The following is an 18,266-nucleotide window of genomic DNA, read 5'->3' as shown; positions in this document are numbered from 1 at the left end:
ATGACGCCATCCTTGCTTCCCTTGAAATCACTGTGATCTGTGACGCGCGCAATTTGATGTGCGCAACGTAGTAGGTTACTCTCGTGCCCACCCTGTAAACCTTATAATGCATCCTTAAAGCTCGCTAACTCCAGCTTCTCTAACAAGTGCGCCTTGTCCTTCTTTGAACAACCGTAATTTTTCTTATGCACTGCACAGTCATATTGCTGCGGACTTATTGGGAATCTGGTCATAACTGTTTTTTTACTATCCTGTGGATTTAGTACTCGCTACTTCGACAACGACTGCCCATTACTACGTTTCACCGAGAACAGGATTTTTGGCTCCCTGTCCGACAAGGATGATGAACTACGTGTCTCGACACCTGATTCAGTATCACTTTCAGTTGTTACGCACGTATCACAATCATTGTACTCATCATGTACATTGTGTGCACAGTAGAGCGGATACTACACCACGCTTTCCACTGACTCATCTAGCAGAAACGCTAATATTTCGGCCACGTCTATCTCCTGAGAAATTGGCTGTATACCTTCCTGACAAAATGTCAACTTCAGCTACTGTTGTAGATATAAATCAATGTTTGCTTTGTTTACCGTTGCCGTTGCACTGCTTTGTAGCACCACCACTAGCAAAAAAATGTTCAAATGTGTGTGACGTTTTATGGGACTTAACTGCTAAGGTCATCAGTCCCTAAGCTTACACACTACTTAATCTAAATTATCCTAAGGACAAACACACACACCCATGACCGAGGGAGGACTCGAACCTCCACCGGGATCAGCCGCACACAACACCACTAGCGCTGTAGCACTGTTGTGACACATTCGTCGACTAGGCAGTTCAACTACGCTTAGTAGCCTCATGCTGTGCTCACCACTGGAAACCTTCAGTCCCGCGTCCGATAAAAGCAGATATCGGATTTTCTGGGCAGGTGGGGGGGGGGTTAGTTTTCCACAAAGTACATTAATGCTACACGGAACACAGTCATGACTTACGAAAAATACTCACGTAAGAATCGCATATGGACAGAACCTATTAAATCTATGCACACAGTTCTACTCTGCTAGAGGGGATATCGATTCTTAGTCGTCATGTATCGAAGTTGTAGCCTTCTTCCGGGAATAGCAAATGTTCTGGGAGCGCCGCTTGCTGTTCAATTAACAGGTAGGCTATACCTCCCCAAGACAACGGCCTTGCCACAGTGGATACACTGGTTCCCGTCACCTCAACCGAAGTTAAGCGCTGTCGGGCGTGGCCGGCGCTTGGGTCTACATCTACATTTATAGTCCACAAGCCAACCAACGGTGTGTGACGGAGGGCACTTTACGTGCCACTCTCATTACCTCCCTTTCCTGTTCCAGTCGCGTAGAGTTCGCGGGAAGGACGACTGCCGGAAAGCCTCCGTGCGCGCTCGAATCTCTCTAATTTTACATTCGTGATGTCCTCGGGAGGTATAAGTAGGGGGAAGCAATATATTCGATACCTCATCCAGAAACGCACCCACTCGAAACCTGGACAGCAAGCTACACCGCGATGCAGAGCGCCTCTCTTGTAGAGTCTACCACTTGAGTTTGCTAAACATCTCCGTAGCGCTATCACGCTTACCAAATAACCCTGTGACGAAACGCGCCGCTCTCCTTTGGATCTTCTCTATCTCCTATGTCAACCCCACCTGGTAAGGGTCCCACACCGATGAGCAAAACTAAGGTGTAGGTCGAACGAGTGGTTTGTAAGCCACCTCCTTTGTTGATGGGCTACATGGACGTGGGTGACCATGGGGGCCATCCCGCACTGTTTCCATTTTTCGGAGTGCACTTTGCCTCGTGATGCCAATTAAGGAGACACTCGACCGAACAGTGGCGGCTCCGGGCAAAGAAACACAACATAACGACCGTGAGAGCGGTGTGCTGAGAACACGCCCCTCCTAACCGCATCCTCAGCTGAGTATGACACGGCGGTCCGATGGTATCGATCGGCCACTTGTGGCCTGAAGACGGAGTGCTTTTTTATACCGCCCCATTTCCCGCTCAGTTCTGTTACGAGAGTAGAAAAAATCACTTCACAGAGGTCGTGTTTCTATAGTGGAGTTATTTTCAGTTCATTAAATGAGTGCTTATTTGCAATTTTTAAGTGAGCTTTAATGTAAAATATGTTCCTAGAAAAATTGATTAAAGAGCCTAAACATTGTGACCACTACACTACCCACCGCGACGTTGGTTGCCGCCTGGTGGCGTTGCAGGCATGTGACGCGGTAACAAAAGTATGTAAGCGGAGCAGACACGAAAGGAGGACCCCCCTAGTGAAGATATGGGCTACCTCCGGTGAGGTAAGCGACTTTGGCAAAGGACACATTATTAATACGCACACCCTGTGAACGAGTATCTTGCCAACGGCGAAGCTGGTCGGATGTTCACATGCTACTGTTGTGAGCATCTACGGAAAGAGGTAAAGGACAGTGAAACTACCACTAGACGTTAATTGGTTGGACGTCAACGATTCTTCACAGAACGTTGAGTTGGGAGGTTTGTCTACTGTTTAAAGTAGGATATATGGTGATTTGTGGCATTTCTTCCCAAAGAACACAACGCCGGTGCACCCATAAGTGTTTCGGAGCACGCCATTCAGCTTACATTGTTGAACATGCAGCTCCGCAGCAGACCACCCCTACTTGTTCACTGTTGACCCAACGACGTCGTCAATTACGGTTGCAGTGGGCTCGGGATCATTGGGATTCGACTGTATAACAATGGAAACATGTCAGCTGTTGGGATGAATCACATTTTTTGCTACACTAGTATGGTCGCCTCCACAGATGCCAGCATCGACGTGAACGGCGGCTCTAAACGTGCAGCACGCCACGGACACAGGCTGGTGGGAGCAGCAGTATGCTGTGGGAGGCATTGTTCTGCCCTTGCGTGGGACCTGTGATAGCAATGGAAGACAAGCTGAGAGCTGCGAAACACCCGCATCTCTTCATGCTTGATATTTTCCCCGACGCCGATGTCATCTTTCAGCAGTGTAATTGTCCGTGTTTCTGAGCTAGGGCAGTGCTACGGTGGTTTGAGGAGCATTATAGCGAACTCACGTTGATGTCTCGGCGACCATATTTGCATGATGCAAATCCTACGAAACCCATCTGGGTCGCTATCGGGCACCATTACCGCTTACGCTGATCAGCGGCCGGTTATTTACGCGAATTACAAGACCAGTGCGAAAACTTCTAATGCCACATACCTCCACAAACCTAAAACCAAACTATCGGCTCCCTGATACGCACAATCAGTGATGTATTTCACTCCAAAGAATGACAAACAAGCTATTAAGCAGATTTTCATAATGTTTCTGCTCGTCAATGTAAATCTGATGTCAGAGACTTTTATAGTGTAGGGAAAGAGACTGAATCGCTAAATCTGGCACATTGCTGTTGCCTATTATTAAAAGCGTATTATAGGCCCTTTAATGATAAATTAATGAATGACACAATTTTTTCTGAATTTTTCCCACTATCTATTGTGCTAATGGTAGACTGAATGACTCTCTTCCATTCACGCACTGTTGGCAATTGTAGAGTGGGATGCACAGAGTTGATCGACTCATCATACGTCCACAACATCTCCTCCAAAGTGACTGCGAATATGTCTGGATGGAATTGGACTGATCATGTCCAAGTCTACAACAGTAATCTGCTGTAATACATTGCTTGACTTACATTTAAATATCTGAAGTTACGTAATACGTAGAGACCTACCTGCGTTGCAGTGGGAGACGATTAAGGCTCTGGGCCTCTTCAGATGTTGGCCGATTTACATTTTGATACACAGCCCGCAAGCCATCGTACGGTGAGTGGCGGAGAGTACGATATACCACTGCTAGTCATTTCCCTTCCTGTTCCACTCGCAGTCACAACGAGGGAAAAACAACTGTCTCTATGTCTATGTCTCCGTACAAGAATATTCGTGGTCATTATGCAGAATTTACGTTGATGCCAGTAGGATCGTTCTGGAGTCAGCTTCAAATGCCGGTTCTCTTCATTTTCTCAGCAGCATTCTTCGAAAAGAACGTGGCCTTTCTCCAGCGTTTCCCATTTGAGTTCCCTAAGCATCTCGGTAATACCTGCGTGTTGGTCGAAACTACCGGTAACAAATCTAGCAGCCCACCTCGGAATTGCTGCGATGTCTCCTATTAATCCGACCTGGTGAGGGTCCAAAAAACTCAAGCAGTACTCAAACATTGATGACACTAGTGTTCTATATGCGGTCCCATTTACAGATGAACCATACTTCCCTGAAACTCTCCCAATAAACCGAAGTCGACAATACGCCTTCCCCAGTACAATCCATACATGCTGGTTCCATTATACATCGCTTTGCAACGTTACTCTTAGATATTTAATAGACCTGGCACCGTCAAGCAGGACACTTTCTTTTTAAGCTATCAGTGTTGTGACTGGTTTGATGCTGCTCCCACGAATTCCTCTCCTGTACCAACTTCTTCATCTCAGAGTAACATTTGCATCCTACGTCATCAATTATTTCTGGATGTATTTCAATCTCTGTCTTCCGCTGCAGTTTTTGCTCTATACAGCTCCGTCTAGTACCACGGAAGTCATTCCCTGATATCTTGACAGATGTACTATCATCCTTGTCAGTGTTTTCCACATATTCCTTTCTCTCCGATTCTGCGCAGAACCTCCTCATTCCTTACCTTATCTGTCCACTTCATTTTCAACGTTCGTCATAGCACCACATCTCAAACGCTTTGATTCTCTTCTGTACCGGTTTTCCCACAGCTCACGTTTCAGTACCATACAATGCTGTGCTCCAAACGTGCATTCTCATAAACTTCTTCCTCAAATTAAAGCCTATGTTTGATACTTGTAGATATCTCTTGGCCAGGAATGCCCTTTTTGCCAGTGCTAGTCTGCTTTTGGTGCCCTCCTTGCTCCGTCCGTCACTGGTTATTTTACTGCCTGGATAGTAGAATTCCTTAACTTCATCTAATTCGTAACTATCAACTCTGATATTAAGTTTCTCGCTGTTCTCATTTCTGCTACTTCTTATTACTTTCTTTCTTCTTCGATTTACTCAATCCATATTCTGTACTCATTAGACTGTTCTCTCCATTCAGCAGATCACATACTTCTTCTTCACTTTCGCTCAGGATAGCAATGTCATCAGAAGATCGTATCATTGATTTCCTTTCACCTTGAATTTTAATCCCACTCCTCAACCTATATTTTATTTTCAGCATTGCTTCTTCGATGTACAGTTTGAACAGTAGGGGCGAAAGACTACATCCCTGTCTCATACCCTTTTTAATCCTAGCACTTCATTCTTTGTAGTCCACTCTTAGTATTACCTCCTCGCTCTAGTACATATTGTATAATACCCATCTCTCACTATAGCTTACCCCTATTTTTCTCAGAATTTCGAACATCTTGCGAATGATTTTTCCAGGCCGACATATCTTATGAACGTGTCTTGATTCTTCTTTTGTCTTGCTTCCATTATCAACCGTAACGTCAGAATTGCTTCCCTGCACTTCCTGTTTATTTCATTCCTCAGCGACTTCTATTTCTGTAGTGTTACTTTGCCCTGAACATTTTGTATTCTCTTCTGTCATGGATCAACTGAAGTATTTCTTCTGTTACCCATGGTTTCTTCGCAGTTACCTTCTTTCCGTGGTTGCCCTTTTTAGAAATGTCCATCCCTCTGTAACTCTACTGGCTGCTGAGCTATTCGTTATTGCAGTATCTACAGCCTTAGAGAACTTCGAGCGTATCTCGCCATTCCTTAGTACTTCCGTATCCCACTTCTTTGCGTATTTATTCTTCCTGACTAATCTCTTAAAGTTCACCCTACTCTTCATCGCTACTACATTGTGATCTGAGATTATATCTGCTCCTGAATACAGTCCAGTATCTGATTTCGGAATCTCTGTCTGACTATGATGTGATGTAACTGAAATCTTGCTTTATCACCTGGCCTTTTGCGAGTGTACCTCTGCCTCTTATCATTCCTGAACAGAGTATTCGTTGTTACTAGCCGAAATTTATTAAAGAACTCAGTTAGTCTTTCTCCTCTCTCGTTGCTTGTCCCAACACCATATTCTCCCATAAACATTTCTTCTCCACCTTCCCCTAGAGCTGCATTGCAGTTCCCCATGACTATTAGATTTTCATCTGCCTTTACTTACCGTATTACCCGTTCAGTATCCTCATATGCCTTCTCCATCTCTTCATCTTCACCTTACGACGTCGGCGTACATCTGAACTATCGTTGCCGGTGTTGGTTGCTGTCGATTCTCATAAGAACGATTCTATCACGGAACTGTTCACAGTAACGCACTACATGCTTTACCTTCCTACTCCCGTTATACCATTTTATGCTGCTGCTCATATTACCCGATACTTATCTGCCCAGAAATCGTTGTCTTCTTTCCATTTCACTTCACTGAGCTCTGCTATATCTGTATTCAGCCTTTGCATTTCCCTTTTCAGATCTTGATTCCCTACCACGGTCAAGCTCTGACTCGTAGAGTGTTATCCTTTCGGTTATTCAATATTTTCCTCATGCTCACCTCGCCCTTGGCAGTCCCCTCCCAGAGATCCAATTGGGGGACTATTCCAGAAATTTTTGCCAATGGAGAGATCATCATGACACACTTTTTCATTTATAGGCCTTATATCCTATGAATACACGTTATATGTCATAATGGAGTGGTTTCCATTGCCTTCTACATCCTCATGCCGTTGATCATTGCTGATTCTTCCACCCTTAGGGACAGTTCCCCACCCCAAAAACAAGAGTGTGCTCTGAACCTCTGTCAGCTCCTCCACCCTCTTTGAGAAAGCCGTTGTCAGAATGAGAGTGACGTCTTACGCCGGAAGTCTTCGGCCGGCAATGCCGATTATTAATGAAAATTTAAGCGGTGGCGTGTTTCGAAGCTGGACCCGATGACGTTATGATTACTAATCAAAGACGCTACTCCTAGACCAAGGGATTATTACTGTAATGTTATACCAACTCATCTGCATTAACTTACATTTTCATACATTTAAAGCTAGCTGCTGTTCACTACACCAGCTAGATATATTATTTAAGTCATCTTGTATCCTACTACAATCACCCTGCGACGACACGTTTCTGTATACCACAGCGTCATCAGCAAACAGCCGCGATTTGCTGCTCATGCTGTCAGTCAGATCATTTATGTATATAACACATGTATATAAATCACACGTGCCTAGGACACTCCTGTCAATATCCTGGTGATTGATGAATACGTGCCATCGGAGACAACATACTAGGTCCTATTACTTAAGAAGTCCTCCAGCCACACTTAGGTGACAACCTATTCTATATGCTCGTACCTGTGTCAACTTCGCACTGCCTTGGGGTACCATGAAAAACACTTTTCGGAAATCCAGGAACAAGGAATGCGAGCGTTGCCCGTCAACCATAGATTGCAGGATATCACGTGAGAAAAGGGCAAGCTGACATTCGAACGAGCGATGTTTTTTAAAACCGTGCTGATTTGTGGACAGAAGGTTTTCCGTCTCAAGGAAATTTATTGTATTTCAACAGAGAAAGTCCTGAAGAATGCTATACAAACCGATGTTAATGATATTGTTCTAATATTTTCAAGGTCTGTTCTTTTATCCTTCTCATATACAGGAATCACCACCGCTTTTTACAGTCGCTTGGATCTTTGAGCTGGGCGAGAAATTTGCGATAAATGCAAGCTAAGTAAGGGGCCAACGCCATAGAATACTGTTTGTGAAACCAAATTGGAATCCCATTCGGAACTGGTGACTTATTTGTCTCCAACTCTTTCCATTGCTTCTCTATGCGAGGGATGCCTATCACTTTGTCTTCCATACAAGGAACTATGAGATGGTCAAAGACGATATATACGTAAGATCCTCATGAGTGGACTATTTCTTAGAAGCGAAATTTAAAACTTCAGTTTTCGTTTTGCAATCTTATATTGTCACACCATATTGGTCAACGAGTGGCTGGATAGAAGCCTTCGACCCGCTTATCGATTTTACGGAAAAGTAGAATTTTTCGTGCTACCGGCTAGATTCATTACTAAGGTCCCACGCTGGTAGTTGTTGCATGCTTCGCACATGGATCGCTTCACATACTCACAGATCTCTACTAACCTTTGCCTGTCGTCATTTTCGAGTTCTCCTTTGAACAGAGATAGCAACAGCCTTTGCGTCCTTAGCATTTTCCTCATTTTGTTATTAAACCACCATGGGTTTTTTTTCGTCCTTAATCCACGTACTATGCGCATACTTCTCGAGTCGGCGATTTACAATCTTTAAATGTTGCCCATAATTCATCCACTTCCATCATACTGGAACTAAATGATCTCCATTCATGGTGAAAGTGGGATGCTTGCACCTGCTTATCTGCCCTTTTCAGCAAAAATACTCTCCTAGTCATCTTGATCTGTATATTAAGTTTAGTAACTGTTATTGGCATGATGACATCATGCTCACTAATCCCTGTCTCTATACTGATGTCTAGTCCCTTTGTAGATTCAAGGTCTAAAACATTTCTACTGCGTGTGGGCTGTCGAACTAGCTGCTCAGGATAGTTTTCGGGACACGTGTTCAAAAATACTTCGGAAGACACCCTAACCGTACACCTGATACAAAACCATGTAGACGTCCCAGCTATACTGGGTAGGTTAACGTCACCTCCAACTAATATTGCACGATCTGAATATTTACACGTTGTTAAGCGAAGACTTCCTTTGAATGACCCTGAAGCTGTCACGGCCGAATCGGGTGACCTGTAAAAAGTCCAACAACTTGATATCACTTAGACCTGTTATACAAGTCTATTAACTCCACAGTCAACACTCAAATCGATCTCATTGGAGACTGTCTACTGCAATTAACACTCTCTCTCCTGTGGCGTCCAATGTGCCTTTCTGATGTACGTTCCGTGACTCGCTAAATATTTTAGAGTATTCTACTCAAAGTTTCATCTAGCTCTCACTTATTTGACCGTAACTAATTTGCTGGAGTGCAGTGCATTCTGGAACTTTGTTACGAATACTTCGACAAGTTACTGGTGAAATGTTGACAGTTAAAGTTTCTTTACTCTGAACGTGGTCTAAATTCCCTATTTACATGTCAGCTGGCTAGTATTCATCGCAGACCTCAAACTACTGTCTAGCTTAACGCATTTGACACCCCTCATGCTGTGATAAGAATTCCAGCCAGTGGTAGAGGAGACAATGAAACCGATATCGTTGAACACATGACAGCATGCTACACGTAGGACAGGTTCTGCAGCGTAGTAAGCAATAGAAAGCTGCAGCTACTGAACACTTGTACAGAATAACTCACATAACGTAAATTTAATAACCGTCCACAGGCCCTGGTGGACCCAGCGGTACCGACCGGCCGCCATGTCATTTTCAGACCACAGGAGTAACGGATGCGGATATGGAGAGGCATGTGGTCAGCACACAGCTCTCCCTGCAGTAGGTCAGTTTCCAAGACCGGAGCTGCTACTTCTTAATCAAGTAGCTCCTCATTTTGCCTCACAAGGGCTGAGTGCACCCCGCTTGCCAACAGGGCTCGGCAAACCGGATGGTCACCCATCCACTTGCTAGCCCTGCCCCACAGCGCTTAACTTCGATGATCTGCTGGGAAGCGGTGTTACCACTGCGGCAAGGCCGTGGGCAATAATTCACTTAAAAACTGTAACTAAGTATTCATTTAAGAAACTGAAAATAACTCAACTATTTAAACACGAGCTCAGTGAAGTCATTTTGTCTACTTGCATAAGAGAAACGCACAGGAAATGTTGGTGAGATATAGTCTGTCTGCAAATTCAAAGCCAGCAACACTCGAAGCTGCTTTTCGCGAAAGTATGCTACATCTGCCGTACAAGATGACTGTGCATCAATTTCTCATCTAGAAGTGTAGAATAGCGTGCACAGATTTATGTAGTTTCTGGTCATAAGCGTTTTTTGCGAAAGTCTACATTAGTAACTCATATCAGTTTTCCATGTAGTGTTAATGCGCTTTATGTAAAATAAACATCCCTCGGGCACGTCTGCACTCTGCTCCACCAGTGAGACAAAAAGTCAGCTTTCGGGAGTCGGTGTAACTTAGCGAAACAACTTGTAGTTGCTTCTTCTGACGTAGTGGGGCAGCACCTGCTCGCCCATCAGTTTGCGGAAATGTATAGGAGATAAGATGAAAATTCCAGTACGTCTCGTCAGTTTTCATTCTGCAATACATCATTATGTAAAGTAGGCACATTTTTATGTGCAAATTACAGTCAGTCTGATCTACAAATTAATTTCATGCCGGATCAAATCCAGTCGATATTAGGAAGACTGCGGGATGCACGTTTATTTTTAATTGTAATTCAAAAGTAGTGACTGCGTAGGCGATTTCTTCATTTTCTTCCATCTAGACAGTTCTAGACATTCCATTCCATTTACTGGATACGGACTAAGACGATTTCTGCGTGATGTACCAGCCGCAGTGCAACAAGGGCAGTTCAGCAGAAAAACTGTTCCAAACTCCGCTGGTTTAGCAGGCAGGGAATGTTTTAGCCTCTGGAGTTAGACTAAGATAGGGGGGCTCGCCATTAATTCTGCTCTATCTGCTTCCTGGAGGGACTTTGTCAGTGAAGCGCACTCTGCCTAACATTTTACTGCTAAGAACTGTCTGCCAGACGTTTCCATGGTGGAATGAGGATTTGGTAAATAACATGGTCATTCTTAAGAAAAAACTTTCTAGGGGGCATACCGATCTCGAAAGCTTTCTAAAAGACATAGGCAGTCCCTGGGAATGACGGTCACATGCTTCAGCCGCATGTCGGCGTCTAGCCCAACGTTTTTTCCCCTTGTTTCCTTTCTCTATTTTTATCTTCCCACGCTAGAAAACAGCGCGTAAAAGGCTCCAAAAACAAGACATTTAGATTGGATGGAGTATCATGACGTAAAATGTTTGGACACAAGTTTTTGGGAGAGGGTTTTCAGTACCCCTTATTGGAAGGGCCGCATTTATCCTACAGTAGTAGGAGTACAGCGGCGTCTCCAATGATGGTGCGATTTATGGACAGCATGTAACGCCGGAAATGCATATCCTCCTATTTCCATCTATTGTACTATAATTTTTTTCCTTGTTTTATTACCTCAAGATATGACATTTCTGTGTCTTTATATATTGTAATTGTTTTACTATTTGTATATATATATATATTTATGCAATTATGTCGATGTATAATTGGTTGTTTTGTAAATATTATTTGTATTTTACACTGGGTCTTGCCTAGGGAAAACTATGCTATCGAACGAATACATCGATAGGTCGTGTGGAGAACCGAAGTGTTTAGGATCTTAGGTAGTGTTAACTCTGTCGCGTGGAGCGCGGGGAGGGAGAGTCTGGCTGGGGTGGTGCAGTGGAGCAGGGGTGTTGTGTGAAGCTCCCGCGAGTTGCCGCGCTTTCGGGGTTTGGTAGCATGCAATTGCGCTCGACTTGCGATGATAGTTTCTGACATGGTGTCGCGGACAGGAAGCATTAGCTGGCGCACATCAAGAGCCCGTTTCGTCTGGTGACCGTGTCGAGAAGAAGGCGCGCCAACATCCTGCTTCTGCAACAGCGACGGCTGACAATGAGTGACTGTCGCCACCTCCTCGATCGACGGCTTCAAACCTTCAATCAACCAACAAGGAAGACTGGAAGCACGTTAAGTTTTAGAACTGTATGGCAGACCTCAGCTTTTCAAACTTTTAAAATTGTTGCATCACAAAAATTACAGCAACTTAGCATGAACGTTTGTTGCTCATTGTCCCACTTGCATTACCAAGCAGGGTCCCTTCCTATTCCGGAATGAACCCGAGTGTCGTTGAAATTCAAACGCCAGCATCATTCGATTTCACTGCTTTAATTTCAAAGTTCAGTTAAGGTATTCATAGCTGGCTACAGTATTTAGATTACACAAGCACAAATTAAGAGTGCGAGTTTTGTTACCGTATTTTAGCTTACCTGTGACTGCAGCTCAGCTTGGTACGTACTAAATTTTACTATTGTTAATTGTTCAGAATCATTTAATTCAAGTTCATAGTTAAATCTCTTATTTCTAAATTGCGTAGATTCAAGTAGCTTTTGAAATGATTGTTGAGGTAGTCCAAGACTAACTGTATTTTACTGAATTTCGATGTGCTTCAGAAAGAAAGCTCACTATTAACTTCAGTCACTAAATTAACTTTCAATTTTCCCGTTTTATTAATTCTTTTGCTAAATTAAGTCAGAATGTAGCGAAATTTATTACTTGTGACAAACTTTCAGTTTTCACGCTACACATGTCAATCTTCAGTTGCCACGCTTCTAGTGCTAATTATATGTGTAATAATCTTTCTTTTTCAGTTACTATAGTAATTGTCCATAGGACTGGCGACCGTAATTTCCCCCAAATCTCAAATATCTAATTACCACTAGTTAATTGTTAACGTAACGGCCGTACATTTACTTTCTTTATTAACTTTACCCCTTTTCAAAATTAATTTCCACCAGTTTCATTGGCATTTTACCTTTTATTTAGATGTAACCCTTTCCTCCCTCTTTACCGAAAAATTGACTTCGGTGACGATTGCTTTTCCCAAATTTCCAGTAGGTACACGCGTTTTAATTTTTCACTGTCATTGAGGTCGATAAGTGAGGGGGAGGTTACAAGCACCGGCTGTTAGGTCCCGATGAATTTAAGAGCCCTCAATTATTTCACTGTTAGACTCTAGCTGGCCACTGGGGCTGACATAGTGGTGCGATAACTTTACTTCTATTTCTAGCATGAGTGCAATCAGTGTGAAGTAGCGGACTTGAATCAGTTAAAATTTAATTTGTTAGAGAGTTGATCTTACCATCGTGCTTCCCTTCCTTAACTTTGACAACTAAATATCACTTCAGTTTTAACTGTTTTATGTTTAGCAGCCGCGCGGGGTAACCGAACGGTCTGAGGCGTCTTGTCACGGCCCTCACGGCTCCCCCATCGGAGCTTCGAGTCCTCTATCGGACATGGGTGTGTGTGTTGTCATTAGCTAAGTTAGTTTGAGTTAGATTAAGTAGTGCATAAGCTTAGGGACCAATGACCTCAGGAGTTTGGTCCCATAAGAACTTACCACAAATTTCCAATTTTGTGTTTAGCATTATTGTCATTGCACCTTGAGTAACTTTTACTGAATTGCATGCCAATGTTTTTAACGAAATCGACTTTTCCTAATAAAATCACGAATTTATCGTGTCCCTGAATATCATTTCATAGCTAGTCATCTCTCTGATTAGGCCTAATTAAGAAAACTGTATGATTATCCTTCTCCCTCATTCATCCATTGCTGAGTCGGAAATTAACTTGTATTAATTCTGTTGTGTACAGTTTAACTAGCGTTGTTAAATGGGGACGTGGTGTAGATAGATACCTAACTAGCGTCATTTCTCTTTCTCTCTCTCTCTCTCTCTCTCCCTCTCTCTCTCTCTCTTGAATAGTGAGGGGGAGGGGGTATATTGCATAAACTGGCCGACCGTGGTCAGGATTTGTGAGGCAGTTAAGTTAGAAACATTCAACCGACAACGTAGATTTCACGATAATCAGTTAATATTACTTCTCGTTGCAGAATGTTTGCGATACATTAGAACCGCGTTTCTTTAAATTCAGATGAAGTCTGTTGCGCAAATACTTAACCGATGTATCTTCCTTACAGTTTTTCCCTTGTTTTGCGGATTCTGTTCCAATTCCCGTGTATATCGGCGTCGACAGCAGTGTTGTTTCTTTTGGATGAGTTTGTATATGTGTGTTAGGTATTGTCTTTATTTGAAATCTTATTGTGGTAGTTCCTTACAAACATATTTGAATAGTTCGTAGTTTGAGTGAAAACGAGATGTCAAACGAGATCTGGCTAAAGTTAATCGAGTCACAAACATTGAGCAAAGTCAGGATAGAGAGGTGGTAGGTATTGGGTAGGAGCGCATAACCTTTCCCACAAACAGGCAGATCATAGCATATCCAAAAGCAGTGATATGGTGGAAAGTGGATAATAACAACTGCAGAAATGAAAGAGATCAGAAAAGTACCGAAGGAAGTAAAAGATGTCGCTATAGAGGCTAAGAAATAAGTGCAACTGGCTAAAAGGATTGCTAGGGGGACACAATAGACCGAAGAAACGAAAATCCGATTGGAACAATTTCCAGCCCGAGAGCGAGACGTTGAAAAGATTAGCGGTAAGCAGAAATAGCAGGAGGAACAGATATGTAAGATAAAAGAGCGCAAAATAGACAACATTAGCGAACTAGATGAAGCTGCAGTACAGCAAGAGTTGTACAATCGGAAATTGATGGAGCAAGAATTGTGCAAAAGACATATGGGGTCAAGCAGCTCAAACACAGCTTTATCTGCAATATCACAAGAAATTCAATCTCTACTCTTACTCAAAAAGCCAAAAGAGCGAAGAAACCAATACGTTGATTCCGAGAACAAGTAACGCAAGTACTAGGATTAGAGGCAGGCACAAGGGAACAATACAACTGTGTACCACTGATGAGGTCCACATGGGAGAAATTAATGAGTTTACCGAAGGCCAAGCTGCAGTGTTGAGTCTGCAGCGAATGCAAAATATGAGGAAGAGGATAGAGTGTCACCAATAGCAACTAGGACATGCACGAGAGAAGAAGAGGTGTTTGATATCAAACAATTCATTTCCATGCGTAAATTTCAGGTGTATAACAACGGTGGGAATACACTCCACCCCAGGCACGGATATTTCAATGTCATTTGCCGTTGCCACCGTCATGGCCATTACAGTATAAATTAGAATTTCTATGTGTACATTCAGAAGGGGCATAGCAGTAAGGGTGAAGACTTTCGCACTAAGCTGTACGTCTTATATGATGTTTAGGGAAACTCCTTGCGATCTGTTGGTCAAAGGAAACACAGGAACGAATTAAGCAAGAGACAACAATGTGTAAAGATCTGGAAGCATCCGGACAGAGGAGCCCTGCGAAATTTTCGACATGTTATTTAGAAAGAACCTGTCCCTAGATATTCCCCGTAGAACTAGTGGAATTATTAGATTCTGCTACATGAAGTTACCAGTTACATACCAACAATTACAGGCAGCAGATTTGGTGACATCGAAGTATTCAATAATGTGTTGCGTGAAATAAAATTCACATTTGATAGAGTCAAGTGCGTGAGCAAATGAGAGAACAAGACAATAACAACGGTTACAGTAACATTTGCGGACTGCCACAATGGAATAACGATAGATGGAACAACAGGAAAAAATACCGGGACGGAGCATTCCATCTAATTCCTACCTATCATCAGAGAAGCAGGGAATTACTATCAACCAAATAATGGGCGACAGTTTGTAGCATACTGACAAGATGCAGAGAGGAATAGGCAACTTGCATGGATTGTCGAAATAAGATCACCGAAGCCAAGGTATAAGTCACATGGGACATCCATGACAGTAATGACTAGCGACATATGCGGGAATGACTGTGGGAACCCCCGCAGAAGAAACCAGATTAAGCCGATCTTGCGTAATAGGATAATAAACAGATTACAACCTACTTGGAACATGTTTTCATTTTCAAAATATGTAAATAGGACGGAACTCTTGTCATACAAAGAGAGGAAAGGTGATGTCGTTGAGGTGCCTAATAAAAATAGTAATGATGCAGAAGATGAAGAAATTGATGATTATGAGGGGGTTTATGTAATTACTTGCGTGATAGGTCACGTAGCAGAAAATGAAACCGGAAGGTCAGAATGTGGAGCAAGAGGACGATGTAGAATGGGAATCCATTACGTATGAAGAAAATGAAGAAGAGGAAGGTCCATTCTCGGGTTACTTCAGATACTTATACAAGGCTGGCAATCTGTATTCCGAGAAGGCACTGCACAAGAAGTCAGTGTAAATCTCAACAGCAACAGGGGAGACTACAAGCTAGATGAAATAGGTAACGAATCAGCAGCTGCTGTGATTACAGGTGCACCAGAGATGGAAGAGGTTGTGTTGAACAAAATTAACTTGATCAAATATGTACACGTAACAGAAGCCTTATTAAAGGTAAGGGAAGCGTCGACCAGACACGATCTCCACCCAATAATCAAGGTGACCGTCGGGAAAAATACAAGTAAAAGCGATTTTGCACAGTATCTGATAGATCTCTGCGATCTCAGATGCTGCTGTTAGACGATATGAAGATGAGGTTCGGTGGCCAGTACCGTCATTGCACAAGTAAGGCAGACGAGGTTGTAGTTCATGTGACAGGGATATATACTACAGAGAAACTTCCTTGTGCTACTGAAGCTTTCAAGAGACCTGATTATGGGTATGGACTTCATATGCGATAATGAAGCCATAATCAAGGGGGGGGGGGCTAGGGGTAATCATGTTGCACAAGGTAGCGGCGAAGCGGTTATGTTTTGAAGAGCTGGCAGCCAGGCCACAGATTCAAGCGTAAAATTGCGTATGGCACAGGATACACATTTAGAGCAAGAAGAAGAGACATTTCAGGACTGCTAAGGCGGACTGAGTAAGAGGAGGTACAAATGAAGTGCGAGACAGAGCGTAGAATACGGGAGAAGGTAGAGGCAGAGCATAACATCGAGACCCACTCCAAGAAAGAATTAACCCTTACATGTTTAAAATTCATTATGTGAATATCTGAAAAATAAAATGTTCAAAAACTGCCTACCTTTGTGATAAATAATACATTTTCTCTACCAAAAATACTTTAAACTGTCCAGTTTTGAAAATCGGTGAAGTGGGACCCATGTTTTCATGTGAATCTAGGAGTTTGAATGTGAAATTTATAATTTTAGAATACGTTTATGAGGATGCCAATAATGGAAAAAGTATTATGAATCAGTGCCAAAAACACAATTATTCTCCTGAAATGAAAACATGAAATATCGCACAGAGGTTTTCAACGTAATATTTGAATATAGTTTTGACATAACACACATAAATATGTCCTACGTTCTATGAAGTTTTCTGGGATGTATATGTCCCACTGTATACAAATTATGTACAAACTAGCTGAATGTAATAGGACGGAATTCGTACTGGGGTGTGTAGTAATGTTTCAAAGCAATGTCTATGATGTATAACAAAACACAAGTAGTTACTTCAGACATTCTTGTAACGGAGAAGATGGTGATTCGATCTGATTTCCGTGAAACAAATCATTGTGTCACCTATAAAGACACGCTGCTACATTTGATCACTCATTGCCTTTTATACACCTATCCATGGTCCGTTGTATTTCTCTCCAAGTTCCGAAAGCATTTCGCTACATGCCAGGACTAGAGAGATATGAAATATATGTGTTCCAACGCTAAAAACGGCATATTACTTTAGTGAGATTTATGCCTCTCGTAACCACGAAAAGGTGAAAATGCATTCTGCAAGACAACGCTGAAATATTTTTACCAGCATAAATTCGAAGTGACACAGCATTGGAAATTTTTCGTTCCATCATAATCGATCGCACTGTCACGCAGACAGAAGATTTTCCAGGAATTAAACATGTTAAATGACGGAGTGAGACGGTATGCCACATCACTTTATATCAGACACGTCCATGTTGTGATAAAGGAGGAATTTATCCGCCTTCTACTAGATTATCGGTAGATTAAGACAATAATTGCGCCAGAGGCCGACAGTCCAGAAAAGCACGAAGGTTTAATGGTGAGTCATTCTTTTCCTCAATAGACCTTAATTTAAGTAAGGGCCATCTTGTCTTAGTAATTCGTTTATTTAATAGCGTTATGACGCCAGCTCGAGAGAAGGAGGGCTACCTGAAGATCAGAGAGGAAACAACAAACAAGATCTATCAAGAGGAAGACTGTAAGTAGGGATTCAAAATCATTCCAATAAAGCATAAAACACAATTACGTGAGTGCATGCGCCAGGCATGGCAGGAAGGTTTATATCAATCTGCGAATAAGTAAATATTTTGTTAAGCAGGTATGGACATCAACGTTTTTTGAGCCTTCAGTCTTCTGAGTGGATTGATGTGGCCCCTACAGCTCCCTCTGGCACCATGGAAGCTATTCCCAGATGTCTTAATGATGTCGTAACAGATGTCCTATCACCCTGTGTCTTCTTCTTGTCAGTATTTTCCACATATTCCTTTCCTCGATGATTTTTAGAGGACTTCCTCGTTACCCAGCTTATCAGTCCACCCAGTTTGCCAACATGCTTCTGTAGCATCACAT

The sequence above is a fragment of the Schistocerca cancellata genome, chromosome 6 (genome assembly GCF_023864275.1).
Source record: "Schistocerca cancellata isolate TAMUIC-IGC-003103 chromosome 6, iqSchCanc2.1, whole genome shotgun sequence".
NCBI classification, from domain to species: domain Eukaryota; kingdom Metazoa; phylum Arthropoda; class Insecta; order Orthoptera; family Acrididae; genus Schistocerca; species Schistocerca cancellata.
This window is presented reverse-complemented; position numbering follows the sequence as displayed.